The 27,890-nt window shown below is 51.9% G+C and overlaps 1 protein-coding gene and 1 long non-coding RNA gene across 7 annotated transcripts in view; one reads left to right on the forward strand and one right to left on the reverse strand.

The window, feature by feature from the left end:
- The window catches only part of LOC118354894 (uncharacterized), a 62,224-nt gene extending 46,431 nt beyond the window's left edge, over positions 1–15,793 (reverse strand). Inside the window, exons 1-2 of the long non-coding RNA XR_004816283.2 lie at positions 15,297–15,793; positions 8,184–8,262 (exon numbers count right to left, since the gene is read on the reverse strand). This is a non-coding gene — a long non-coding RNA (uncharacterized LOC118354894). The remainder of the gene's footprint in view (positions 1–8,183; positions 8,263–15,296) is intronic.
- KIRREL3 (kirre like nephrin family adhesion molecule 3) overlaps positions 1–27,890 on the forward strand; it is a 542,768-nt gene that overhangs the window by 467,387 nt on the left and 47,491 nt on the right. The gene's annotated exons all lie outside the window — the stretch shown is intronic.

Below are 27,890 nucleotides of genomic sequence, written 5' to 3' on the forward strand. Positions count from 1 at the left end.
CCTTTAATCGTAATCAAGTCTAATTTCATAAGGTTTTTGTTCTATTTGAATTGTGCTTTTGACATTATATCTCAGGGCACCTGGGTGGCACAGTCGATTAAGCGGCCATTCTTAGTTTTGGCTCAGCTTGTGATCTCAGGGTCATGAGATTGATCCCTGTGTGTCAGGCTCCTTGCTCAGCAGGGAGTCTGCTTCTTATGACTCTCTCTCCTTCTGCCCCTCAATTTCTGCTCTCTATCTCTCTCTTAAATAAATAAATAAGTCTTTAAGATATCTAAGAACTTTGTCTAATCAAGGGCACAAAGATTTATTCTTTCATTTTCTTCTATAAGTTCTACAGTTTTAACTCTAACATTTAGTCTGTGATTCATTTTAAATTAATTTCTGTGTAATTTGTGACATAAGGACCTGAATTCATCATTTTCTCATACAGCTATCCGGTTGTATCTCAGAATCATTTGATGAAAAAATTTTCCTTTCCTCCACTGAATTGCCTTAACATCTTCATCAAATATCAACTGACCAAAACTGTAAGGGCTTATTTCTGAACTCTCAATTCTGATACATTGACCTATAAGTCTCTTCTTCATTCCAGTACTACACTGACTTAATTACTATAGCTTTATAGCAAGTTTTGAAATCAGGAAAAGTAACTGCTCCAATCTTACTATTTTTCAAAATGATTGTAGCTAATTTGACTCCCTTGCATTTCCATTTAAATCCTAGGATCAATTTATCAAAATGGTTGCTGAAATTTTGATACAAATTGGGTTGAAGCTATAGACCAATTTGAGGAGAACTGCCACGTTAATAATATTGAATCCCCTAATCTATGAACATGGGATGCCTCTCCATTTATTTAGGTCATTAATTTTTCCCAATAATTTTTGTAGTTTTCAGTGCATGCTCTGTACTTTTTTAAAATTGATTCCTAAGTATTTTACTCTTTGTGATGCTACTATGAATGAAATGGTTTCCTTAATTTCTTTTTCAGACAATCCATTGCTAATATATAGAAACACAACTGATATTTATATATGGAGCTTGGATCCTGTAACTTTCCTATAGCCACAGTTTTAGATTTTAATAGTTTTTGTGAATTCCTTAAGATTTTCTGCATATAGGATTATCTTGTCTGAGAGTAAAGATAGTTTTACTTTTTTCCAATCTGACCCCTTTTTCCCCTTGTTGGTATGACTAGAACTTCCAGTACAAAGTTGAATAGAAGTGGTGAGAGTAGACATCCTGGCTTTACTTCCAGTCTCTTTCACCATAAGGTATCCTATTTGCAAATTTTACATAGATGCCCTATATCAAGTTGAGGAAGTTTCCATCTCTTCCTACTTTGTTGAGAGCTTTTACCATGAATGATACTATGTTTTATAAAATGCTCTTACTGAATCTATTGTGATGATCGTGCGGTTTTTGCTCTTTATTCTATCGATGTAGTATATTACATTAATTGATTTTCAGTTATCAAACCAAGCTTGCATTTCCAAGATAAATTTCAGTCATGTTGTATAATCTTTTTCATATATTGCTGGCTTCAGTTTGCTAATTTTTGGTTGAGGGCTTTTCATCTGTATTCATAATGAACAATGGTCTGCAGTTTTCTTTTCTTGTGATGTCTTTGTCTGGCTTTAGTGCCAGGGCAATACTGGTCTTATAGAATGAATTGGGAAGTGTTCCTTCCTTCTCTATATTCTGGAACGTTTTCTGAAGGATTGATATTATATCTTTTTTAAACATTTGATAGTATTTATCATTTCTTTACTTGATTTGCTACTTAGGTTTTCCATGTAGAAGGTGGCTTCTTTTTAAAGATTTGATTTGTTCATTTGAAAAAGACTGTATGTGTGCACATGATCGGGGATGGGGAAGGATAGAGGGAGAGGGAGAAGGAGAAGCAGACTCCCTGCTGAGCGGGAAGCCCAATGCAGGGCTCAATTCCAGGATCCTGAGATCATGACCTGAGCTGAAGTCAGAAGCTTAATTGATTAGCTCACCCAGGTGCCTCTAAAAGGTAACTTTTTGAACAAAGATTTGAAGAGGTGAAGGAGTTAGCTATGACTCTTATAAAAAAATCCTCATATTAAGTGCAAAAGCAGTCACTGAAGGTTGGGTTAAATAGAGGAGTGGATGATCCAAGCTCTATTTTTAATGACTGCTGGATTGAGTACAAACTACAAGAGGACTGGGGCGGTGATAGGGGAACCTGTTAAGAAGCTCTTGCAGTAATACAGGTGAAAGTTGAGGGGACTCAGACCAGAATGGTGGTAGTGGAGGTAGTGGGCAGCAGGTAAGAGAAAAAGAGAGATGTCTAGCAGTGCCAAGGTTTCTGGTGTGGTGTCCTTCAGCCCCATAAACTTGGATGCAAACATCTGAATGTAGATGTGCATTTCTGTGTGATGTTTCACATTCTCACAGGAGTCAGTCAGTACTCTCCCCAAAGCTTAATAACTAATATAGACCAACTTATTTATTTTTAGGAAACTATGGCCCAGAAGGGCTGTGTTACTTCCCCAAGGCCACTCAGCTAACTAGCAGCAAAACTAGGTGCTTTTTTCACTGCCTTGCATAGGAGAATGTGTGATCAGATCCCCCCACCCAGTCTAATGGGACCCCCTCTCCCCTGCCTACGAGCACCTGGGGTGAGAGGACAGGTGTGCTCCAATGGCCTCTCCTCTATTTCTAGCTTCTAGTGCCCACCTGCCTCCCAGACCTGGGTGGTCCTCCTCGTGCCCACGCCTGCCTTCACACTCACCTCCCCACCTTTCCCATTGCCCTTCGTCCATCTGGGGTCCATGGGCTCTGAAACCTCCCCAGACAGATGTGGGAGGAAGCCTTGCTGCCATCTGCAGCTCCCTTTGTCACACAGAATGGTAGAAAAGCAGCAGCTTATCTGTGGAGGAGAATGAGGGCCCTTGGCTTTTATCTGTGAGGAATCTTATCTAAACAGGCTCAGGTAGCAAGAGCGAGAGAGAAAAATAATTAAGGGAAAGGCAGGTGAAACGCTGACATTATTATTACTTAAGTGCTGCAAAGCTTTTAGTTCTTGTTTTTATACCAGTGACACCCAGTGAGGGGAAATCAGCTCGGCCCATTATCTGAGCCACACACCCGCTCACCCCACCTCCCTGCCACCTATAAATCTTATTCAACGGCTTCCATTGGCAAGACAGAAAAATAATTAAGGCGAAGGTGGGTGAAATGTTGATGTTATTACTGTAAAGCAACAGCCTGTTTAGTTTCTACACCAATGAAATGCAACCGAGGGAAATCACTTTTCAAGATTACCTTCCTGAGATGCAAATCCGAGAGCCTGAATCTGGGCTCAGAGGAGGCAGGCGCCAAACCAGGCAACATTTTCAAGTCTGTGGCAGTCTCTCCGGGGCTCTTAAGCTCACAATTTACCTTTTGACTGCATCCTATTTTCTCTCAAATCCTTTATTTCTCACTTATTTATTGACTAGAGACACAGTACCAAAAGGAAAAAAGAGAGAGAGACAGAGTGATTCTCCAACTGCTGGTCTTAAAAATCCATCGCAGGAGATGGCTCTCTGGAGAGAGGATTTCAGCACTCTCTGTGAACCCGTGCTTAATTGAATCGCTTTACTCCAAGGTGTGTCCACCGGCTTCTTCTGATTGCCACTGGACAGGGGAGTTGGCCCATCTTATCTGCCCAGACAGGTGGGCTAGGGGAGCTATGGGCAGCACTCCCGGGACAGGCGTCTAGGCCTCACACACAAGACCAGCTTGGGACTCTGTCTTCCCTATAATCGTGTTGCTCCCACAATGTGTGTCGAGTGCATTCCCTATGCTAGGGGCACCCTAGGGTCTACCAAAGAACGAGGGACGGATAGAGTGGACGGGGGTGGCATGAATCCCTCAACCCAGCTTCTCAAGAGGCAGCTGTCAATAGGCAGGCCAGGTCACACACACAGACGTGTCTGCTTAGCTCCCAGAGTATCTGTAGAGTTTTTGAAATTCGTTGCCAACATTTTAAGATTCTGAAGGGTTTTGTATTAAAAATTCAGATTTCTGGCTTCTCTTGCAAAGACCTGGCAATATCAGGCCCATTTGCCTGGTGTGGCAATAATGGATTGGAAGCTCCCATCAGTGTGATGTGGCTCACTGATCCTCACTCAGACACTCGGTGCATTCGCATTACATTGAAATCTGCTGTCCCCATTGAAATCTGCTGTGGACCTGCCTTGAGGGAACTCCCAGTGTGCACCTGGCCCAAAAGCAGAAATGGAAGCAGGAAAAGGACAGGAAGGGAGGCTGAAGGCCAGCAGCACCCAATCTGCCAACAAAGTCAGAAATTGAACTGGAAGGAGGGTTTTAGGTGAAGTTTGAAGCATGAATGGAATTTGGACAAATTCACCGAATTGTCATAGATGAGTGGACAGATGTTCCTTCCCTGCTAATGGCTGCTCTATTGTAAGGAGCCCAGTACTTATGCCTGAGCTCTCTCCTGCCACTCACCGCCTGGTGTAAAAACACTCTGTATGGAGCGTGGCACATAAATGGGACCTGTGACCGGCTGGAGCTGGAGAATTTGCTCAGCAGGCAGTGAATTAAGTAAAATTACACTCACATTTCCTGACATGGTTGGGGAGTGGCGTTTCCCTCATTAATCTTGTACTTTGGTTAATAGAGTTATCAGATCAACATCATACCCATGTCAGCACTGAAAAATATAAGAATGCATTAAAAACATATCCCATTTTCCAACTGAAGCTAATATGAGTCTCTGGAATACCTTGTAGCCAGCCTCATTTGACCCAAAATAGTCTTTGGTTCTAGGTTTTTCATGCTGCCCTGTATAATAGGATCTCTGAGGACTCCCAGCGGAGCCTCTAGAGCTACACTGTCTGATACAGCAGCCGCCAGCCACAATGGCTATTTGATTTTAATTTCAAGTTAATTAAGTTCAAATAAAACTAAAAATATAGCTCCTCAGTCACACTAGCCTCACTTCAAGTGCTCAATAGCCATATGTGGCCTTGGGAAAGCTGGTTTAAGTGGGACTCAACCATTCCTGGATCCCCTCACCAAATCCCATCTTTTCATACTCCGACAACCCAACAGCATCCAAGGTTAAAGGACCTTGGACCTGGAAATATAGAGGTTGGTTTCCCAGAAGAACTAGCATTAATATCATAATGCAGTCACTGAGTGGAAGCTTCTCAGTAATTCATTGGCTCCTTTATTTAGCAAATCTGTATCCAATTCCTACTCGGTGTAGAAGTGTCAGGTACAAAGGGGAGATGCAGAAATAGTAAAGCATCATCTGTACCCTCTAGGGGTTTGTGGCCACAGGAAGGAGAAAACATATAAACCACTTAACTCTCATATGAGGCAGAATGAAAGAAATATTTGAATACATAAGCAAAATACAGAGAAAGTGTTCATTTCAACCGAGAAAATCTGGGAAGACTTCACAAGGGAAGTGGTTCCTGAACTCTTCCTTGAAACAATCAGTAAGATTTTAATAGGAGGACGAAAAAATAGTCATCATGGCACAAGCAAAAGCACAGAGACATCAAAGAACAGCACACTCTGAATGAAGAGCCAGGGTTCAGGGATGATGGGAGTGGGTGAGGAAGGAATGGATAAATGGAGGTGATGGAATAGATGGGGAAGTGATGGAGTGGGTGAGGAAGTGATGGAGTGGATGAATGGAAGCGATAGAGTAGATGAGCAGAAATGATGGAGTGGATAAGGAAGTGATGGAGTACGTGAGGAAGTGATAGAGTGCGTGAATGGAAGTGAGGGAGTGCATGAGTGGAAATGATGGAGAAGATGATTAGAAGTGATGGAGTGGATAAGGAAGTGATGGGGTGGGTGAGGAAGTGATGGAGTGGATGGATAAGGAAGTAATGAAGTGGATGAGGAAGTGACGGAGTGGGTGAGGAAGTGATGGAGTACATGAATGGAAATAATGGAGAAGACAAGTAGAAGTGATGGAGTGGCTGAGGAAGTGATGGAGTGGGTGAGTGGAAGTGATGGAGTGGCTGAGGAAGTGTAATGGGAGGCGGAGCTCCCCGTCAAAGGGCTTGAACTTTGGTTAGGAGCAGTGGAAACCATTGTAGGTGTTTGACTAAGTTGGTCTCCTGACCGGATGGCCCTGGAAGAGGTGCGTGGGGTGTGGGTCTGAAGGAGGAAAGTGCCGGTTAGGTTAGTGGGACAACCCCAGTTTGATGAAGCCCTTGCTGGAGACAGGAACGGGGAAGAGCTGGGGCGGAGAGGCATCCCCAGGGGTGCTCAGCCACGGGACTCGCACCCCATTCAGTTCAACAATGATTCTAGCAGCAAAGATCCCGTGATGCGTGATGCCTAAGAATGCACAGGTTCTTTAGTAATCCAGAAGTTTCCATCCCTCAAGGTCCCAAACCTTTCTGATAATTGGTGTTTGCTGAAGGCCCACCGGGGGCGGCCGTGCGAGGCAGGGACCTCCACCTGGGACCCAGGTGGGAGAGTGCAGGCCGCAGGAGCCCAGTGACCTGAGCGCCGGCTCTGCCCCCACAGAGCCACCCACCTCCGGCCCCTGAGCCATGCGTTTTCTCGAAGTCTCCGAAATCACGAACTCACGAGAGAGTCAGAGGGATGAAAATCATGGGTGCGAGGTCACCTGCGCCGGGCCAGCCCCTTCCCCCTGTGTCGGTGGCACTCAGCGTGCCCCGGAGACTATTAGCACCTCTCTGGGAATATTTAACTGAAAACAATTTCTAGTTGGGATCTGTTATAATTACTAATTAGATCTGATTATAATTATCTCTCGCTGCCATCCCTTACCTGACACACAGGATAGCACAAGGCCTGGCGACAATTAGCAGTGAGCCTTTCCGGATACACTGGCTGATTAGGAACACAATTGCAGGGTCGGGGGGAAGAGCCTGGCTTATTAAGGGAGGCTGCTGTTTACCAAGGAATGTTGTGATCAAATTAGATTAAAATTAATGAGGGGGAAACTCAGAGTGTGGAAATGTGCATTTTTTCCCTCAACTCTCTCCTTTTTTGTCTCAGCTGGTGACATCATTTGGGGGAAGAAGCTGAACTCCCCTTTGTGGTCCCTATCTTCCCCCCACCTCGGGCTTTTGGGGGCCAGATGGCCACCCAGCCTCCTGCCCCCTTCCGCTCACCAGCCTGGTCCAGCCCATGTCTGATTAAGAGATTTGGGGCAAGTTGCCCGAACTCTCTGAGCCTCAGCTTCCTCGTCTGTAAAATGGGGAAAATATTTGCCTGTGAGCCAGATACCCGCCCCAGGTACCAGCAGGCCTCTGGGGGTTGGGGTGGGCTGCGTGCACAACAGGGGTCTACGTGCTCTGGGAGCCAGAGACCTTGGGCTTAGTCATCTGGAACCTTCTGGGCTCAGCCCCAGGCTTGGCTCACAGAAAGTGCTGGTAACTACAGGAGGAGCTTCACTAGACCCCCATCCAGCACCAGTGCAGGAGCCCCACCCCCACCCCCAAGCACAGCAGGCCCCTCATGGAGAAGAGATGGCAGCCCAGGTGCAGCCGCCCTGTCCCTGGGCACTCGCACAGGTGCCCTCGGGTAACGTCCCCATCAGAGGGGTCCACCCGAAGAAAGGTAACGTGGGTGCCAGCATGAGATCGGTCTGGTGGCTGCGGGCTCGGGCTCTAAGGAGACCCAAATGATTTGTTTCAACCCCCCTGCACCCCTTTGACGTGCTACATGCTCTGGGGGAGCCAGCAGAGATGCCGGGCAACAGAAGTGGTGAGGAGGGGACCCGCACACTCACATGCACACACACATGCCCCCCAAACAAGTCCTTAAGCCCAGGCACATGCAAAGTACGTTCCCCTATATGAAGTATGCTAATTTATGCAGCTGCTCTGGCTGAGTATTTGACCTGCTGTCTGAAAGGATTCTCAGAGGGATCCAGGAGCACATTTTCCTCTGCCATTGCCCCCACTTGAGTACCCCCAGCTCCCCCTACCACTTGGTTCCCTCCCCAGCAGGTCCCGCCCACCCTCCTGGGCCTCCAAGAAGCCCTTCAAGATGATCATAGCACTGAGACTGGGGCAGCTGGTGGGGGGGGGGGGGCTGGCCCCAGCTTCTGGGGGGCCAGAGATAAGTTTCTGGGACTTAGGATCTGTGTCTGTCCCAGTCAGTCGAGCCCTGCTTCACAAGCCCCAACTCCCAGCCTAGCACACCTGGCATGGAGTCTTCCTGTTCTTCATGAGTCTTCATGTCACCCCAGCTTTTCTGGGGGCTTCTGTTCAGGGTTCTGACCTGGTGAAAGAGAAAGCCAGGACTAATGATGTACTCTATGTTGGCTAATTGAATTTAAATCAAAAAAAAGAAAGAAAGCCCGGGGCCAGCCTCAATGCTTTGCAACCTACCCTGGATTTAACCTCCTTGTCCAGGAATCGTCACTCTACCCGACCTCCTTAGAGGTCCTCCCTCCTGTTGCCTCCATCAAACCCACCCCTCCCTCTGAACTTGGCCAAAGACTTGGATTCCCACGTACATGAGAAGTGAGCCGGCCAGGAGCCACGGTGGCAGAGAAGACACTGGACTCCTAGTCAGATTCCTAGGCCATACCCAGTGTGCCTCTCTGACCCTCAGTGTCTTCTTCTCTAAGAATTCAGAATACCTGCCCTGCCAGGCTTCACGGCTATCGTCACGAGGAGGAGGAAGGTGTACAGGAAAGCCTGTTGCGAACAGCACGGTGCCTCACCATGGTCGGCGCACAGGCCCCTTGGAGAAGTGGCTGGCCATTTCTGCAAAATCTGTTCCCGTCATCTATTGCTGGGTAACAAATCACCCCGCACGCAAGGGCTTTCGATATCGGGTATCATTTATTAGCTCTCACAGTGTCTGCAGGTCAAGGAGCTAAAGCAAGCTCAGCAGGATGGTGGCTGCAGGACGGTGCACGTCTTGCACAAATGCTTGGGATTCCAAAGTGCATGTCCAGCTCCCTCTGGCCAACGCACTGGAAGTGTACTGCTGCCCCCCAGGGCGCCCAGAGCAGCGTGAGGCCTCGGCCCATCTGCCCCTTTGTTAGCCATCTGCGTGTGGGAGCCCCTACCCTTCCTCCCCCCCACACACACACAGCCTGCATGCCGGCTCCCCACCCTCCCACCCCAGCGCTGGTGTCTCATGGCCAGAATCCACATGTGGCATCCTCTGAGCCCACTCCACCCCTGCCCCGTGGGGAGTTGCTCCCTGTCTGGGGGCCGGAGGGCAGGGCAAGGGCAGAAGACATCTTTCCTGCCCCTGCTGAGCTCTGGGGAGCCAGGGATTTAAGACCAGCAAACAGGAGGTCAGTTTGCCAAGATCCGGAATCCAAATGTGGCTTTGACTGACTCCGGCCGGGCTGGCATCTGCCTCTTGGCACTCGGGATTCTCAGATTCTGGCACACTCACGGGGACTAAGCACACTCCGAACATTGGGCCACGGGGCATCAGAGCTGGAAAGGCCTTGGGGACCCACTGATGCAGAACCAGAGGCCCTGGGCGGGAAGTGTGTGACTTAGCGCACTCTGGCCTCCAGCCTCAGTGACCCCCACCCCCGCATGCCCTCCCTGGCCTCAGTGACCCCCCGCATGTCCTCCGCTCACTCCTCTTCTCCCAATGCTGGGCACACATGACCATCTCTCACCTTCTGCTGCAGCAGATTCCTGTCCCTCAATGCCTGCCGCGCATGCTGCCGAGACCCGTGAGCGCTCCCCGGGCCTCAGCCTTGCTGGGGCTCCCCAGGTCCCTCCCGGGTTCCCAGGCACCCTGCATCTCCCCATGGCAGCACCTGCGTTGTGTGGGGCCCTCCCCCACCTGGACTCTATGTCCCCTGCGGTCAGGGTCCGGGTGCCCTTGCTGTCTGCACCCAGCACCTAGCATGGGCCCAACAGAGAGCAGCGCTCAGTAAAGCTGGTGCAACAGATGAATGAGCACCGCGGTCGCCGCAGGCTCAGGCAGCTTTACCTTCAGCGGCCACCGTCCAGTGTGCTCAGGGGTCCAAGGACAGAGGAGCCACTGGAGGACCTGCCAGGCAGGGTTTCCATCCAGCGCTCCTTCCCTGGCCCCGCGCGTTCCCAGCAAGGGAGCAGAGCCTTCCCCTCCCACCGCCAACAAGTCAGTTCATGGTTTCTCATCTGATGATTGGACATAGTAACTGCCTAAGTAAACGGGCTGTTATGAAAATCCGGGAGGTGGGGGTGGGGGTGCGGGTCAACGTGTTTCCCAGGCGGTGAACTTCTGGAGGGAAGTCAGAAGCCGCCTCCCTGAGCCAGTGGTGGGCTAGAGGTGGCCTGCACCGCCCATGAGAGCTGAAGGTGCGTTCCCGTCCCGACTCTGCCATCGGCGGCACGTTGGTAGCTTGAAATCTGCCGTCATGGGAGGGTTCACACCGTAGAAATTGCTGAACACTCCAATCAGGGTTTTGTTTGGTGGTGTGTTGGCTTTGGAGAGCTGGTTTGCTGGCACGCTGTTGCCCTAGACCCTCCCCTGATTTAAGCTGAGTCCTTCGGCAAGGCAAGTCGTTGTACCCGTCTGCGTCCCCGTTTCCAGCTAGAAAATAGGAACACGTATCCCTGGCTGTTGTCCCCACTATTCAGAAAGGCTGTTGGAAGTGAATGGAAGCACCCTGAGCTCTTTAGCAGAACCAGGCTGGAGAACTCCCGAGTGTGAGCCATCATTCCCGGTGATTAATGGCCTTTATTATCATCACCCTTCATTGTAAAATAAGCCAGAGTAGTGACTAAGCAGTGACTCACAACTGGAACTGTGCCCAGACTGGAGAGACGAGGGTTGTGCCCAGCAGCCTCCCAGGGAGCTGGCCAGGGCATGGCTTCCACCAGGGCACCCATGAATCAGGCCACAGGGCCACCCTGGAGAACTGGACCAACAGGGCGGGGCCCCCGGGAGGCCTGACCTCTGACCCAGGCTCTCCCCGTAACTCACAGGTCAACTCAGGCTTCTCCCTGGGAGCCCCCAGGGATTGCCAAGCAGCTGGAATAAGACCCTGTATGCAAAAGCTATTGGGAGTGTGAAGTGCTCACCTAATGCCAAGTAGGGACCATGGGGCGCAGAGGGGGCCTCTAACCAGAGCCTGAGAGCTGCATGTGTCCTGCTGGGATGGAGGCCCCTCTGCAGATGGGAGAACTCTGTCCCCCACCACGCAGTGGGGAGCATTCATATTAAGCACCTACCATGCGCCCTCGCTGTCCTAGGCATTAAGGATACAACAGTGAATAAAACAGGAAAAGTCACTGTTCTCACAGAGCCTCTACCAGGGGAAGGAGACAGACAACAAACAAATAATTCTATAATGTCGTGGGTGCCATAAAGCAACACATAGCAAGGTGAGGAGGTGGAGAGGGGTGCTGCGGAGGTGCAGTTTTATCTGCATACCTGGGGAGGGCCTCTTTGAGTAAGTACCATATAGCCAAAGATCCGAAGAGACAGAGAGAGAGTGAACCAAGCAAACATTGAGAGAAGGAACATTCCAGATGTGGAGCATAGGACATGCAAAGGCCCTGGGGCAGGAGTGTTCGTGTAGTTCTCCAGACACAGCAAAGAGGTCTGTGTGGCTGGTGCAGAGTAAATAGAGGAGAGACTGATGAAAATTAGGTCAGAGGGAACAAGGGGCCAGACCTTACCGGATCTTGCAGACCACAGTAAGGGCTTCAGATTTTGCCTGATTCAGATAGGAAACCACCAGAAGCTTTGAGCAGAGGAGAAGGCTATGAAAAGGACTTCCCAGGGGAAGGGGTGGGGCAAGGATGATTACAGGAAACAGGTTCAGAAGCTGCTGACAAGTCCAGGTTTTTGGTCGTGGTGACCTGACGGGTAGCAGCAGCACAGATGTGAGGAGCGATGAGATCTGTGCGTGTTTACGCAGGGGGAGCCACGGCAAATGGGGTGTGAGAGGCAGAACTAGTCAAGGGCACACCTGCATGTCCGGCCTGAGCTGATGAGAGGTCAGGACTAGCAGAACCCCAGTATCCTGAGCAGAGGGCACCCACACGGGCTCTGGGGGGGGCGGGTGTGCTCTCCGAGCTCCCCTCCTGCCCCGTGGTCCTGACTGCCTCCCGTCCACCCCTCAACTTTGGGAACCACAGGTCTGAGGGCACGCACAGGGTCACCTCATTGCTGAGGCACTGCTGCCAGGCTCCGAGGAGGAAAGGCCAGACAGAAGCAGTGGTGCAGGCCCTCGGAGAACCGAGTCTGCTCGGGGAGGCAACCTACAAACACACGAGATGATCCCATAAGGAGACTTGGCCAGCAAGAGTAAGTGGGATGGGGAGAGCCGTGGTCAGTCAGGGGAGGCTTTGGGGATGAAGCAGAACTTGGGTCTGGAGGATGAACCATTCTGGGGTCACCCAGGGAAGGCAGAGGGGCCCTGGAGGCAGGAGGAGGGGTTCATAGGGAGGACCTCTGGTGGGTCAGAGGGCAAGAGAAGCTGCGCCAGGTGACAGAGAGCCTTGAAGTCGGGCTCCATTCTGCAGACGGGGGAAGCCGCTGTGAGGGCAGAGAAGAGCCCGCGTGCAGGCCCACCCTTGAGCTATCCCCCTCCACCTGCTTCATTCCCCTCTGCCTTCCTGCAGCCCCTCCCAGCCCCCAGCCCCCAGCCCAGCCCAGGGTCTGAGCAGCAGAGCTGGGTCCTGCCTGGAGGACAGAAGCTAAGGGGGACCAACCAAGGGTACAGCACTCCCGCACCCCCGAATTGGTCAGTGCACAGCCTGGCCACCCTGGCTGAGCCTTGCCCCTTCTAGGCACTAGCTCAGAGCCTGCAGGAGCCTCTGCTCACCTGGCTTCTCCCTACCCCGTCATCCCAGGGGCCCCCTGGCCTGATTAACGTGTGTCATCGCACCAAGAACTTGATGAATGGCCTCGGGAATGGCTGCCCATCTCTATCCGTAGGGCCTCTGAAGCCCATTTATCTTCCCTTGGCAGCCTGCTCCCACTCCAGTGCTCACGTCCCCTAGGACATTTCTAGGCCTGAATGTGCCCCAGGTGGGTGCCAAGAGCCTGAGGGGCCAGCCTACATTTTGTCCCTACCAGGGACAGGAAAGCGGGGCAGCTTCCTTCTCTGGAGAAGCAGTTGAAGCAGGACCGAGGTTGGGGGGAGGCACAAAATTTAAGGGGACATCAAAAACCTCAGGGATCTAGATAATATTTTAATGTAAAAATGTCCAAAATCAGCATCAATGCAAAAGAAATCCTTAATTTCTGAATAAAATATCAAATTACCACATAGAGGCGGGACCAGTAACAGCAGCAGCGGAGCCAGCCTGCAGCCTGAGGCCAGAGGAGAAATGCAGGCCCCAATATACGTGATCTTACGTCATTTTTTTAATCGTTAATTTTCTCATTAGAACATTCAAGCGCTTGAAAAAAATACTGAAACATTGAAAAGTCGGCTTCTTAAAACACGCAATATTATTTTCAGCCTCAATACTTCATTTACAGCAGAGCTGGTCGTTCTCCTTTCCCGGCTTCGATGGGAGCAAAGGCATCGATAATATCGTCTTGCCCTCTCTGCTTATTTCATTTTCACTTGAGCAAATTGCCGTGTTTGATCACCTCCCTCCACCAGGTGATCACCTTAAATCATTTTAAATGGATCTCAGCTTCAAAATCCTGTCTTTACTTAAAATCGTGATAGTTGGCTCACCATGGATCTTTCTGCATTCATTCGGATATTTTTTAGAAATTTTTATTCAACTATTATCTATCTCCATGATGCAGGTTTGAGTGGGGGGCCGGCGGCAGGAGGCACGCCCTTACGTTTTGTAGCCAGTCGGGATTTGGAGGAGAGGTGTGGGAACCCCACAAGGTCCCAGGACCCAGGGCTGGAGGGCGGAGCCATAGGAGCAAGCCAGCTCTGGGTCGGGAGTAACACCCGGCGCTTGTCTCCGTGGGGCCAGCTGGGGCTGGGTGAGTGCACGGTGTGCATGGCTGCACCAGGGTGCTGGGGGGAAACTATCGAGCTCAGCCTCATCACACAAACTCCCGATGGGTGACGTTGGGCAGCTCTGATCGCTGAGGGGCTCTTCCCTTCGGAGTCCAGGAGGGCTCCCGGGGTCCCCGCAGCCTTGCCCACCTCGCCGAGTCATGGCGAGGTGCAGGGTACCTAACCCATGGGGAGATGCTGTGCAGCAGTGGGTGCGAACGGCCACCCCTGCCAGCCACCCAGAGTACCCCACAGGCCACCGCCCTTCGGGTCACTTGGTGAAGCATCAGAAAGCGCCGCTTCGGGTGGAGCTTGGTTCCCGCACCGCCTCTCCCTGGTCCTTCCCTCCTGGAAGATCAGCCGCTTCTCCTGCCCGCAGGCCTCTCCCTTAGTGCTAGGCCGCTGGCTCCCCGCCAAGGCTCTGGGGCCACATCTTGACATCTCCCCCCACCCCGCCCCGAGCGTCACAAAGGTAGAGAGGAGCTGGGGGTTCAGAGCAGGTGAGAAGACCAAATCTGGCCCTGTTCACGGCACCCACCTGGCACGAGGCGCCCACCTCCGAGCCCCCTGCAGCATCTGGATGTTCCACCATTAACGGCTGTCGGAGGCACAAACCATTTGTAAAGAAAAGGCCCTTTCAGAGCCAATTGATCAAAGTTTGATGGGAAGCTGTAGAAATTGCCTGGTGGTTGCTTCCCCTCCAACAGCAAGAGCCCTGGCTAGGAGCAGAGGCGGGTTGCCTGATGGGAAATGCGTAGGCTCGCCCTCCCCTGCCTCCTGCCCCTGTACTCCCCTTCCCCGCCCCCTCCAAGTAGAAACACCTCTTGGAGAACTGGATGGACAGAGGCTAATTGGGAGCAGGGAAGAAACTGCAGGGAAACTAATAAGCAAGTGTGTAAGCGGACGTGAGCTGAGATGGGCTTTGAGAAGCCATCAGGCCTGTCTCCCTGCCTCAGGGTCATGTCTCCACGTCACACTCTACTCATCCCTGACCTGGGGAGGTGGGGTGCGGGGGGCACTTTGGATGAAGAGACCAGATCTCTCCCCTGGCTGTGTCTCTAATGCCAGTTTTCCCTGACATCTAACTTCAGTCCCTCCTGCTGCAGCGTGAGCCCATCCTCCCCTTCCAATGACCTCTCTCCATGTATCATGGCCTCTGCTACGGGATATCCATCTGTAAGCTGTTCTTGTACTTGGTAAGTCCTGTGGAAACAGGCAAGCAAGTAGGGAGGGCCATTTGGCTCATTGAAGACAAGAAATTAAAAGTCTGGATTCTGAAATCATCCTTTCTGAAAAAAAAAAAAAAAAAATCTGTGCCGCCGCACACCCAGAGGCAAACTTGCTGTTTTGCCCGGAGCGCATCACTCACCTTCTCTGGGCTGGCTCGTTTATCAGTCAAGTAAGGGAGGTGGGTGGGATCCAACAGCTCTGAGGGCCTCGCACCCTGACAGCCTCCTCCCGGCCCACCTGAGACACCTGGGCCTTGGCTCCCGGGGGCATGGATGTGAGCAGGTGCTCCTGATACGGCCTCCGTACCTGCCGCAGACCTTGACTGGAGAGCCAAACAACACAGGAGCCCAACAGCTGAGCTGAGCAGGAAACCACGTGGCAGCCTTTAGCCAGAGTCCTATGGCCTCGAATTAGTCCTCAGCGGCCTTGCAGGAAGAGAGGCCTTTATTTTCTCCCGTAGAGAAATGAGAGAAGTGTCAAAGTGCCCTCATTCACCCACACTTAGCCCCATCCCCTGGGGCGCCTGGGTGGCTCAGGGGTTGAGCATCTGCCTTCAGCTCAGGGAGTGATCCCAAGGACCTGGGATAGAGTCCCTCATGGGGCTCCCTGCAGGAGCCTGCTTCTCCCTCTGCCTGTGTCTCTGCCTCTGTGTGTGTGTGTCTCTCATGAATAAATAAATAAAATCTAAAAAAAGAATTTTTTTTAAAGAGCCTCATCCCCATTCTGTGACAGACCACACCCTCCTCCTATGTTTTTTTTTAATATTTTATTTATTTATTTGACAGAGAGAGAGACCACAAGGAGACAGAGCAGCAGGCAGAGGGGGAGGGAGAAGCAGGCTCCCCTCGGAGCAGAGAGCACAATGCCGGGCTCGATCCCACCACCCCTGGGATCATGACCTGGACCTAAGGCAGACACCCAACCAGCTGAGCCACCCAGGCATCCCCTACGCCCTCTTCCTCCCTAAATCCCCTCCCTGGGAAGGTGGGCTGTGAATTATTCAGCCTTCTGTACCCCCTGCTTCCTAAAAAGCAAGTGACCATCCCTGCCCCACCTCTGACTCCAGAGGTCTTCCCGTCTGACCACAAGGACTATTCCTGACTTTGCCCAGCCTCTTGGAAACCCGCAACCTGGGCAGCCCGGGTGGCTCAGCAGTTTAACGCCGCCTTTGGCCCAGGGCATGATCCTGGGGAACCAAGATCAAGTTCCACGTCGGGCTCCCTGCATGGCGCCTGCTTCTCCCTCTGCCTGTGTCTCTGCCTCTCTCTGTCTCTCTGTCTCTGTGTGTGTGTGTCTCTCATGAATAAATAAATAAAGTCTTAAAAAAATAAAAATAAAACCCGCAAACTGCCACCTGGCGGGGGATGGAGAGGGCAGAGCCACTCTCTGGGGGATGAGGTCAGGGGAGAGAGAAGAAAGGGCGCATAGAATTCCGTGTCACAGAATCAGCCCACCGGCCATTCAGAGGAAGTGGTACGACATCTCTGCTTCGTGATAAAGACACGGGGTCAGAGAACTAATTCGATGACCCCAGGCCACACAGAGAGCAGCCCTGGGTCTGACTGCAAACACAGCCCAGCATCCCTGGCCCGATGGCATGCCCACCGAGGCCGCCCGTCAGTCCTCCGGGGCCCAGCAGCCTGCCTCTCCAACGAGCGCAGGCTGAGGAACATTCCATGCGGAGTAAGGCCTGCCAACCTCTCCCAGGGATCACGTCCAGTAAATGCAAATGAGCCCTAACGGGGTCTAAAATAAACATGCTCGAAAAGTACAGCTGCCCCTCCCCTTGTCCCCCAGCGCACACTGGCCCACGATGCACTCCAAAGTCAAACGCAAAAGGTATTTTCAATCACATACGGGGTTTGGATGATCCACGCCTCTGGCCACGAACAGTAACGCCCATCGCGGGCGCCGACTGGCTCATCCAACACATTTCACCCCCGACGAGAAGTGAGGACCTTACCCCCTCCAGCCTCGGAGCAGCCGATGGGCTGTTCCTGAGCGGCCTGCTTGCACCCGGACCATCCATGCAGCCCTTGCCCCTCCAGACTACTGCACGTGGCGGTGAGGCGGACCGAGCTGAAACCCAGGTATTCTGACTCGGGCTGCTCCAGGACACTCGCCGCACTTGCAACCCCATCTCTTTTTACAAGCACTTTGCCCCGCGAGTCGGTTGCTCATCACAGGAGAGGGGGAGCCTGGGAAGAGTGACAGCAAAAAGAAGGGAGGTGAGTAAGGATCCAAGCGTCGCCAGCCTAGAGAAAAAGGAGTGATGGGAGGTGGACAGTGGGGAACACACAGGGTAAGAGACTTGTCCAAGGTCTCGGCAAAGCCCTGGGACCCCGGCTGTCATGGGTCCCAAATTCAGTGATTCAAATGCCTCTAACATCTCCAAACAAGCCAAGTTCTTACAAGCCCCAAATCACAGTATCTCCCCAAACTGGCCCATGAGATCAATGTGAAGGGCCGGTAGGACCCTCGGGACCTTCTGGAACATAATAGATACTCGATACACCATGGTGTTTAGTAGTGTTTTCTAGATCTCTCCCCCCTCAAAGCATCCCCATAGTTTTTCCTGCCTGTAACCCCCCTCACGTAGGCATCTCTCTTACTCTCCTCTCATTTATTCAGCGCTCATCTGTTGAGCAGCAGCTCTGCGCAAGCTCTCAGGAGAGAGAAGGGAATTAGGACAGGGCTGCGCCCCTCAGGAAGTCACCCCCAGCGCGGCTCCTCCACCCAGCCACCCCCAAATCCCATGCAGCAGGACTGGAGGGGAGGCTCCGCCTCACAGCCCTGGCTGGGGCATCGTGCAGGACAGCAGGACACGCAGACGCAAGACTGGTCCCTGTCCCGCAGACGTTCAGCCACAGTCCAGTGGAGTCCAGAGGAGGCACTTCTGCAAAACCTGAAGGTCTCACAGGTGTCCACGAGTCAGAAGGGGAGGGACAGGCACCCCAGGAAGGGAGAGCAGCCCCCACCACCACCACCACCACCTTCTAGGGATGTGAGTGTAACCACACAGCGAGTTAACTCTGGGGACAGAACCCGGCCCGGTGGCCGGCATCCCGGAGGTTTGTAACCACTTCTGCTCTTAAGTGGGATGTTAGTAAGAACATCAGGAAAGTCTGAGGAGCATCCTTCTTCATTCCAGTCCCCCCACCCCCCGAGTTTTGCACCCTGTCACAACTTGCATGCCCCGCATGGCGTTCGGCAGATCTCATAAGGCCACTCAAGGCCGCTGCCAGCAGGAGACACCGGGGCTCTCTCTGTGTTGTTTCTTCTGGATCGCACATTAGCCTCTGACTTGAGCTTTCCCTCCCCAGCTTTATTGAGCTGTAATTGACAGAACGTTGTGTGTGTTTAACGTGTACAATGTATTGATTTGGTGCATTTAGTATATTAGGAAATGATTATTACCACTGCATTAGCTGACACCTCCAACTGATCCCGTAATGACCGTTTTCCTTTCTGTGGCGAGAATACATAAGATCTTCTCCTTTAGCGCCATTCAAATATATAATACGGGATTATTGGTTATAATCTCCACCCTGTCTGTGAGATCCTCAACCTGTTGATAACTGGAAGTGTGTCCCTTTGATGCATATCTCCCCATTTCCCCCACCTCCAGTCCCTGATGACAATCACTCTACTGTCTCTGAGTTTGGCTTATTTATTTATTTATTTATTTATTTATTTATTTATTTATTATTTTATTTACTTATTAGAGAGAGTGAGAGAGAGAGCATGAGGGGCAGAGGGAGAGGGAGAAGCAGACTCCCCGCTGAGCAGGGAGCCCAGTGTGGGACCTGATATCAGGACCCCGGGATCAAGACCTGAGTTGAAGGTAGACGTTTAACTGACTGAGCTACCCAGGCGCCCCTGAGTTTGGCTTTTTTTAGATTCTACATATAAGTGATATCATGGGATTTGTCTTTCTCTGACTTATTTCACTCTGGCATAATACCCTCTCATTTCACCCAAGTTTCATCCTGTCAAAAATGCCAGGATTTCTTCTTTCTCATAGCAGAATAATACAGCTCCACCTTACAAATGAGGAAACCGGAGCTCACGCAGGCTTGGAAACTTGTTCAAGGTCACCCCGTAACCCAGTTCCCAGCTCTGTCTGAGAGCAAAGACTGTGCTCTTTCTTTATCCCACTCACACTGCTCCCCTGGGGCTGGAGATGCAGGGCTTGGGTGGCCCTGACCACTAGCAAACACTGGCCGTGGGGATGACCAGTCAGATGGGAAGTCCCCCCCTGCCCTGGTGAACCAGAGCATGTAGTAGAGGTCCTCATGTCCTCCTTGCCAGCTACCAAAGCTCTTCTCCTGAGGGGCTGCTTTCTGATACAGACCACCTGGATGCCCAAACCACCCCTACCCCCATCTCAACATTGATGGAAAAAAGGTGACACTTGCAGAAGGGTCCATGCCCCCCGCCTCCTGTGAGTACCATCCTTGCAGCAGATGCCATGATGTACCCCTCCCCCCCAGATTCCTCTTCCCCCTTCAGAACAGGACGACCCATTCCCTAGTTGTCAGAGTGTCAGAGACGGCCGGCTCTGCTGAGTCCCTCTCTAGGGATTACCTGGGGCGACAGGGAGGAAGCCCCCTTCCAGTGACTGGCCTCCACAGAGTATAAGGCCAGCCCCATGTCCTAGAATAGCATGACCCTAAGGGCCGTCCAGAGCCACAGCCCTATAGGATCTGCTGAGACCACGGTGCCACCATCGCCGTTCGGATGGCCCCTCTGGCCAAACTTGCCTCTTCACCCCCATCAGACGGTGGTATAGAGAGGCACTAAGCTCCCTCAGATCTCTATCTCGGTGGGCTTGCAAGACCCCAACCTGCAGCGACCCCACCCGAGCCCTCCACAGGCTGCACATACCTGCATTTCTCCCAGCGATGCCCTGGATTTGCAGGGGCAACACTTTTTACGTGTTCCACGGCAGCATCCTGAAAGATTGTGAACACTCACCCATAAAATGGACCCTCTCTACAGAAAATGAAATGCGACGTTCACCAACTTCTGAGGAGAAATGTGGTCTCGGCGGAAAAAAAAAATGAGAAAGATAGGAGATTTCAAAAATATCTATGAGGCTAAACTATAGATGAGCATTAAAACGCTCTTTTATAATGAATTCTAAAAGCGTTGCCCTTTCTCAGATTTAGAGGCTGGTGCCTTTTCAAAAACAAGCTCAGATCAGAAAAAGACTTTGACTTTTCCCTCTTAGGATTCTGGCAAAGAGTGGATTTGGTAAATTTGCATAAAGTTGAAAGGTACATTTAGTGGTTTTCTGGGATTCCCTGAAATGAATTTTTGTGGCAAGAGGCCTAGAGAAAGCACTTCGCTTTTCTCCTTACTTGGCACGCTGCCCCTGGCTTCACGGCTCTCTGTAGCAAGGCCCGCGTATTTTCTCCCCTCGCATTTATCTCTTCCCTAAGCAGGTGGCTTGCACATCTCGGCCCTGTCTCTTTCGCTTTTTGCCTGTCTTTCCCTATTTGCATCCCCCCCACCACCACCACCGGACTTCTCGGTCCCTGTCACTTCTCGTCTCCTCCCCCGGCCTTCCTCTAGCTGCTCCTACCAAGGGCGACAAGGAACACATGCACGCTGTCATAATGCAAAAGTGGTGCTCCGAATCTCTCATTTTAAAAGCCAATTATTGGAATTTCTTTTTTTGTTTAAGATTTTATTTATTCATGAGAGACACAGAGAGAGGCAGAGACACAGGCAGAGGGAGAAGCAGGCTCCCCATGGGGGACCCTGATGCAGGACTCGATCCCAGGACCCCGGGGACACGCCCTGAGTCGAAGGCAGATGCTGAACCACTGAGCCACCCAGGCGTCCCAATTATTGGAATTTCTTATGTTGAGTTTGTAAGTCCCTTAATGAGGTGACCCTGTCTCCCGCGTCCCTCTGTTCTGAGGCTCCAGGTGCTGGGAGGGAAGGCTTCCTCCTGTCTTCCTTTCTGTCCTTAGCGAAAGGCATACAGCTCCTTGAGGGGGTCGATTTGCCAGATGGGAGCCGTAGCAAGACCAACCGTATCAGGGCTGCTTTCTATTTATGGGACCAACTTGGACACTCCTGAGGCCCACCAGCCTTCTGCTGGGTCAGGATGGCTGCCTTGAGGCTGCAAAAGCAACGAAAAGCACACAGAAGGTTCTCGTTCATCAGCAGCCACACAGCACTGAGGTTAGGAGTGGGCCGCTGGACTCACAGGGGCCTCCGCGGGATTCCTGGTTTCCCCACTGGTCAGTTGTGTAACTGGTCCCAAGTGGGTTGGCCACTGGGCCCCAGTTTCCCCATCAAATATGTAAATGGCACAGCCCATGTCACCATGATAGGTTTGTCCCCCTGACCCAGCCATGGTGAACAGATGAACCCCAAAATCAAGTCAAGGTCAGAACTAGCCGGAGAGCTTTGCCAGACACCGCGAGGCAGCCACGTGCCCATGTTTCCCGCAGACACACCGAGAAGGGCTCTCATGTTGCCCCGGGGCCACCCATCCACACAGGAGCGGAGCTGGGGAAAGAGCAGGTCCCTTCCTTGGGGGACAGCCCGCATGCCAGGTGGCCCACGGAGGATACCCGCGCCCGAGGCTGGCCTTCCCCTCCCGCCCTGCCTGTGCCCAGCGGTCCCACGCGCTGCACACGGTTCCTTTTGCTGCTGCTCTCACGGGACACCCTTTCCCTGGTGGCTTCTCCCTCTGGCCACCAGAAGGGCTACCCCAAGCCTGCCTCACTGGTTGTCCACTCGCCGGTCACCCATCATCCACCATCACCCAGTGCCAGGCACTCCTGTGGACAGACACGCGCATGCACACACGCACGCACACGTCTCTGTTTGCAGGGAGCCTGCCGCCTGCTGTCCTCTCCCTGCCCCCCAGTCTACCCTCCCTCCACTCTGCATACATCCTGGGACTTATTTTTCTGCTCAGTATTAATGAAACATCCGTCTCCTCACTGATGAGATGGCTCAGACCTTCTTACCGGGTTTAATTGGAAATAAACAGAAGGCTCACCCTTCCTAATTTGAAGGGGGAAACACGTGACGTGGTTTGACTTGGCCCCTGCCGGCACCTGTCTTCACTGCCCTCACCCCACTCCAGTAGCCCCCTCCTCCCTACAGGATCCCCTGCCCAGCGCATCTGTCTCCAACATCCTCCTCATGGCTGTGGTTTCGTGGGGAGGCAAGGTGCTGACTGTGACATCTAGGGAGGCTGAGGCCGGGGCACAGAACGAGTATAGAACAAGGGGTTCAAACAAGCTGTTTCCCGTGCAGTAGGCTGCTCTCTGTCTCCACGCAGTTACTTAGTGAACAGACAATGGTATCGAGAGCTAGCACCTCCTGTGTTCTTACCACAGCACCACGCTTTGAAACAAAGTGCTTGGGATCCCTGGGTGGCTCAGCAGTTGAACCTCTGCCTTCAGCTCAGGGCGTGATCCCGGGGTCCTGGGATCGAGTCCCACATCGGGTTCCCTGCATGGAGCCTGCTTCTCCCTCTCCCTGTGTCTCTGCCTCTTTCTCTGTGTTTCTCACAAATACACAAATAAAATATTTTTTTTAAAAAAGAACTTCTTTAAAAAAAAATAACGAAACAAAGTGCTTGTATTAACTCACTGAATCAATCAAAAAAGAAAAATAAATAAATAAATAAAATAAAAATAAAAATAAAAAAATAAAAAATAACTCACTGAATCAGCACAATGGCCCAGTGAAGTAGATACTATAATATCTATGACAGAGATAGTATCTTGCAAAGAGAATTAAGCAATTTGCCCCCAATGATGCAGCCAAGAACTGGGAGCCAGGAGCCAAGCCCAGCACCCTGCCTCCCTTCTTACCCCTGTGGGTCAGGAGCTCCAAAGGAGAGGCTCCCCAGTGTCCTGAGCCTTTACAGGTCACTGGAGTCAGGAGACTTCAGAGATGAGCTGGTGCCTCAGTTTCCACTTTTCTAAAATATGCATATTGACTGTATCTACCTTATGCAAGGTTGTTGTGAGGCTGTACCAGAAGGACTCTAGAAGTATTGTAAGTTCTGGAAGGACTGTAAGCCCTCTGTCAACCAGCATTAGCTATTACTCGTTATTTTTTATTGTCTTCTTATTGTCCAAGGTAACGTGCTAGGTGGTGGGGAAAATGCACTAGGCATCAGGAGTCCTGCTCTGGAGGGGTAGAGAACCTGAAACAGGTCCACAGATAGATGTAATGCAGACTAGTGAAGAGGGGGAAATTTGCTTCTAACTCAGCCAGGTCAGGCAAGGCACCAGTCAACAAATAGTGACCGAGCTCTAACTATGGGCTGGACACTAAACACAAGGATGGAAAAAAAGAACCTAACCAGGACTGGCCTCAAGGACCTCACAGCTATTGGGGCAGCCAACAGCCATGGCTCATGGAGGTGGCATATGGCCTTAGGGCAGTGTGAGATGGGGGGGGGGTGCTAAACCAGAGGGGGCTTCCTAGAGGAGGTGGCAAGAACCTGAGGCTTAAAGAATGACCAAGTGTTAACAAGCCAAAGGTAGCCTTTGAACTGATTGGAAAGAGGTTGGGATTCCAGCCAGTTAAGATTCAGAATAAGGACATTTCTAGCAGAGGGAACTTCACAAGCAAAAGCATGTAGTTCTAACAGGGCAGGCTGTCCTTGCAGAGAGGTGAATGGACCAGTCCAACTAGAGCATGAGAGAAGGAGCTGGAGAGACGAGGTCTGATTTGGACAATCTTGCAGGAACAAGTCAAACAGTAGGTAACTACTGGGTATATCAGTTACTTCCGCTGTGTAACAAAGCACCCCAAATTTCCGGATTTAGTGAGTCAGCAGCTTGGCCAAGCTGAGCTGAGATGGCTCATCTCTGCCCCACCTGGGGTCGGCTGGGCTCATACATGCCTTTGTAGCCAACTCGCAGTAGTGGCACAGAATGTGGGGGGACAGGAGGGAGGAGAAGCCAAGCCAGGAAGAGCAGCGTGGGATTACCCTGGGCAGGGGCAGGGGGCAGCAGCGTCTTCACCCCATGCCTGACACCAGACTTCTAAGCCCCAGGCACTTTGCCCATGATCTTTCCAAGGGAATGAGCCCTGTCTGCTTGGAGAACCAATAACGTACCACATCCATACAACGTTGGGCCATTTACACAGTGCTCTCCTGCACTGCATCTCACTTGGTCCTGGCAACTACACAGCGAATCTGGTTTTATTAAATTCCCTATGTTACAGATGAGGAAACTGAGGCCCAGAGAGGTTAAACAACTCTCCCAGGACCACAAGCCCAGGATTTGAACCCAAGCTGCTCGCCCTTCAAGTTAACCAAACAAAGGGAGAGGGACAATTGGGGAAGAGTGGCTTATTCCCAGAATTGCGGGTCATTCTTATCCACTAGAGGAATTTGAGCTAAAAAGGAGTGAAAAATAAGCCTGGAGAGGTTGGCAGGAGCCAAGAAGTTCAGACGTTGTCCAGATGGCAGTGGGGGGGGGGGGATCTTCGAATTATTTTAAACAAAGGAACACTATTCAGCAAATGGCAAGTAATGGATAGGCAAATGGATGGGTGACCAGACGTTTGTAAAGGTCACTCCGGGACCATGTGGCTGGAGCATGGGGGAGAAGGGCTGAAAGTTCTAATCCAAGCAAGAAATGCTGAGGGCCTGAGCCAGGAAGAAGGCCAGGAATGGAAAGGGAGAAACGGGTGTGAAAGCTGTCTCAGAGAATTCACTAGGACGGTTAGCAATGCGCAATGAAGGACAGTAGAATCCAGAAAGACCTGCAGATTTCTGGCTTCTCTAATTAAGTGGTGGTGCCCTTCCCCAAAATGGGGACCAAGCATTTGGGGATTTATCCACACACAGAGGTCAGTTGCATCCTCAGGAAAGCGATCTGCTTCTCCATAAACAGTTTAGAAAGGCATGGGCAGGGCAAGAGCAAACCCTTGTTGGCAAGACCAACAGTTAGGGCTGGAAAAAAGACAAAGTAACATCCAGGAAGGACAGGAGAAAGCAGAAGAGATTTCTGGAGGCCGACTGAGGATCTCGCTAGTCCCCACCTGCTCTGTTTCTCTGCTTAGTACTTGCCAGCATCATATTCCATCAACCCAACATTATATCACGTATTCATTCGTGTGTGGTCTTCTCTCCACCAGGGAGGAGCTCTGTATCCCAGGGCCTCACACTGCGCGGCACCTAGTGGGCGCTCAATGCAGATTTTCTGAATGAAAGTTGAACCAGCTCTGAGAAGCAGTTCCTGCAAAAACCCCGTGCCCGCCCCCCCCCGCCTCCGCAGTCCTGTGTGGACATTCTGCGGTTCTTCTGAGCTTTGGCCATGAGGTGGCATGTCCACGTGGGTGAGGACAGGGGAGGCTGAGGCTGCCCGGGGCCCAGAACCTGACAACAGGGCACAATGACAGAAGTAAGCAGTGAGCAAACAGCAGAAATCATTCATCCACCCCTATAAGGGACCTCTCTCGAGCACCGACTGCAAGCCGGGCCCGTGCTTCTGGGGCCCTTTGAAACTGGGTTGGGAAGGGGAGCCCACAGGCAGAGACAGAGCCCATCCGGCATCAACATGGGGCTACAGGACCATAATGAGGGCAGGAGGGTTGGTGGAAAGGGCTCTGAAGGGTTACTGCAGCTTCACGGGCAGGTCTGTGGGCTGCTCTGACTCCAGTGGATACTGTTATGGGGTCAAACAAACCAGGATCTAAATTCCAACAGTACCACTGCAGAATTTACCTGCTGTGTTACCTCAGCCAAGTGGTTTGCCCTCTCTGAGCCTGTTCCCTGCTCTACAATATGAAGATCCCAATAGTAGCTGTCTTCAAGGATAGTGAGGATAAAACAAGAGGGCCCTTCGCACAGTGTCTTTCACAGAACTCCCCAACTAAATATTATTCTTAAAACTTGGACACAATAACCAACATTTGCATAAGCCTTTACAAAACTCTGTCTCTCTGCATTCTTCATATCATTAAGTAATCCTCGTGATCATCCTGCAGGTATCTTTATTACCCCACTAACCCAAGAGGACGAGGGTTGTCAGATTAGGTACCTTGCCCGCCATCACACAGCTTGAGGGTAGTGGACTCAAGCCAGGTGCAGCTCGGCAAACATATCTGGGGGATCCCGTGTGAGGCAGGTGCTGTGCCAGGTGATGGGGTCCAGGATGGATGGGGCTGCTGTCTAGGGGAGGACAAGTGATCTGCAGATCCCTTCCATAGACTAGGTTAGCTACTCAGACAAAAGGCTGCCCAGGATGCTTCAGCCTCGTAGACGAAAGTCACAAGGCTCAAGCAGAAGATTCCTCAGGGACCAGGTGACCCCTCAGTGGCGTCTTGAAGGCTGGGTCAGAGGGGACCGAGAACTGCAGCATCCCAAGTTCAAGAAATGCTCTGGGCAAAGGAAACTGCTGTGGAACATGTTGACTGGGCTCTGAGGTCAAGCCCAGTTTCCAGGGAGCAGTGTCCACCCTCCCACTTCAGTCCCAGGCAGTCATGGAGGGAGTGGGGGTGGGGGGACAAAGGCCCCCTATGCGCTCTCATTGTCCAGTGAGCTTTTCCTTCAAAGCACTCATCAGTTTGTGATTCTCCTAGGAGCCCCCTAGAGCAGGGCTCCTCAGACCCTGATGTACCTAAATTTTTTCTATGCCAATTCTGATTCAGGTGGTCCCAAGTGTCTGCATTCCCAAACAAGCTCCCAGGGGATGTGGATGCTGCAGATCCACCCTGGGCACGTGCCCTAAGTGACAAAGACCTCCCCGTCGGCCCCAAGAGGGCAGGTCACGTTTGCTATCACTCAACCGCAGTATGCTGGGGTTGTGACTCGGAAGAGGCCGAGTGAAAGGAAGGGAAGGATGAAGGCCTGCAGGAAGAAGGGAGGGAAGGAGGGAATGCTGGATGCTGGCTGGCCTGCAGGCCTGAAGCTAGAGACAGGGATGTGCTGGCTAAGACCAGCCTAGAGGCCCCAGGGGTCCTCCCTCTATGGGGTCAGTGTTGATGTTCCTGGTATGAGCTAAGCCCACTCTGCACCCCATCCAGGTCCCCAGGGCCTGGGGCTGAACACCGATGCCTAAAAACAAAGAAGAGCAGTTCCAGCAGCAGCACCCCTCCTCCTGCTGTCAGCCGAGTATCTCTGACCTGTCACCATGCGTAGCCTGCAGCCTTCTCCCCAGCCTATGATCCAGACAAACTGGGCCGGGCTCCTTCCTCCACCAGAAGGAACGGTGCTACCTCAAAAACTGGCTGAGAGCTGCCCCTGCTCCCACCCCCACGCCCTCCCAGCCCAGGCTCCCCTCTCCAGAAATGGCAGGCAGCAGCCAGCCCCCTGGAGCCACACCACAGTTTCTGTACCGCTGTCCCAGGGAGGGCTAGCAGGATCCTCCTCTTGGCCACCCCCCAACACCCCCACCACACACACACACACACACACACACACACACACACACACACACACAGTGCTGACCCCCAGACAGACCTCCCACCCCACAATCTCCCATTTATTTACTCAACAAATTCTTGAGCTCCTACTCTACACCAGGCACTGATCCAGACACGGAAATACTGCAGTGACCAAGACAGACAAGGTCTTTCTTTGTTGTCAGGAAGCCTCCTTTGTAATAAGGGGAGACAAACAACAAGCGAACTGGGAGATAAAGAAAATAAAGTGTGGGGAGCTAGCAGGGAGTCACTGAGGGGGGCTGTTCCACAGGGTGGCCAGGCCGGGCTGCACCCTCGATGACAGGAAGAA

Source organism: Canis lupus, chromosome 5 (genome assembly GCF_003254725.2).
Source record: "Canis lupus dingo isolate Sandy chromosome 5, ASM325472v2, whole genome shotgun sequence".
NCBI classification, from domain to species: Eukaryota; Metazoa; Chordata; class Mammalia; order Carnivora; family Canidae; genus Canis; species Canis lupus.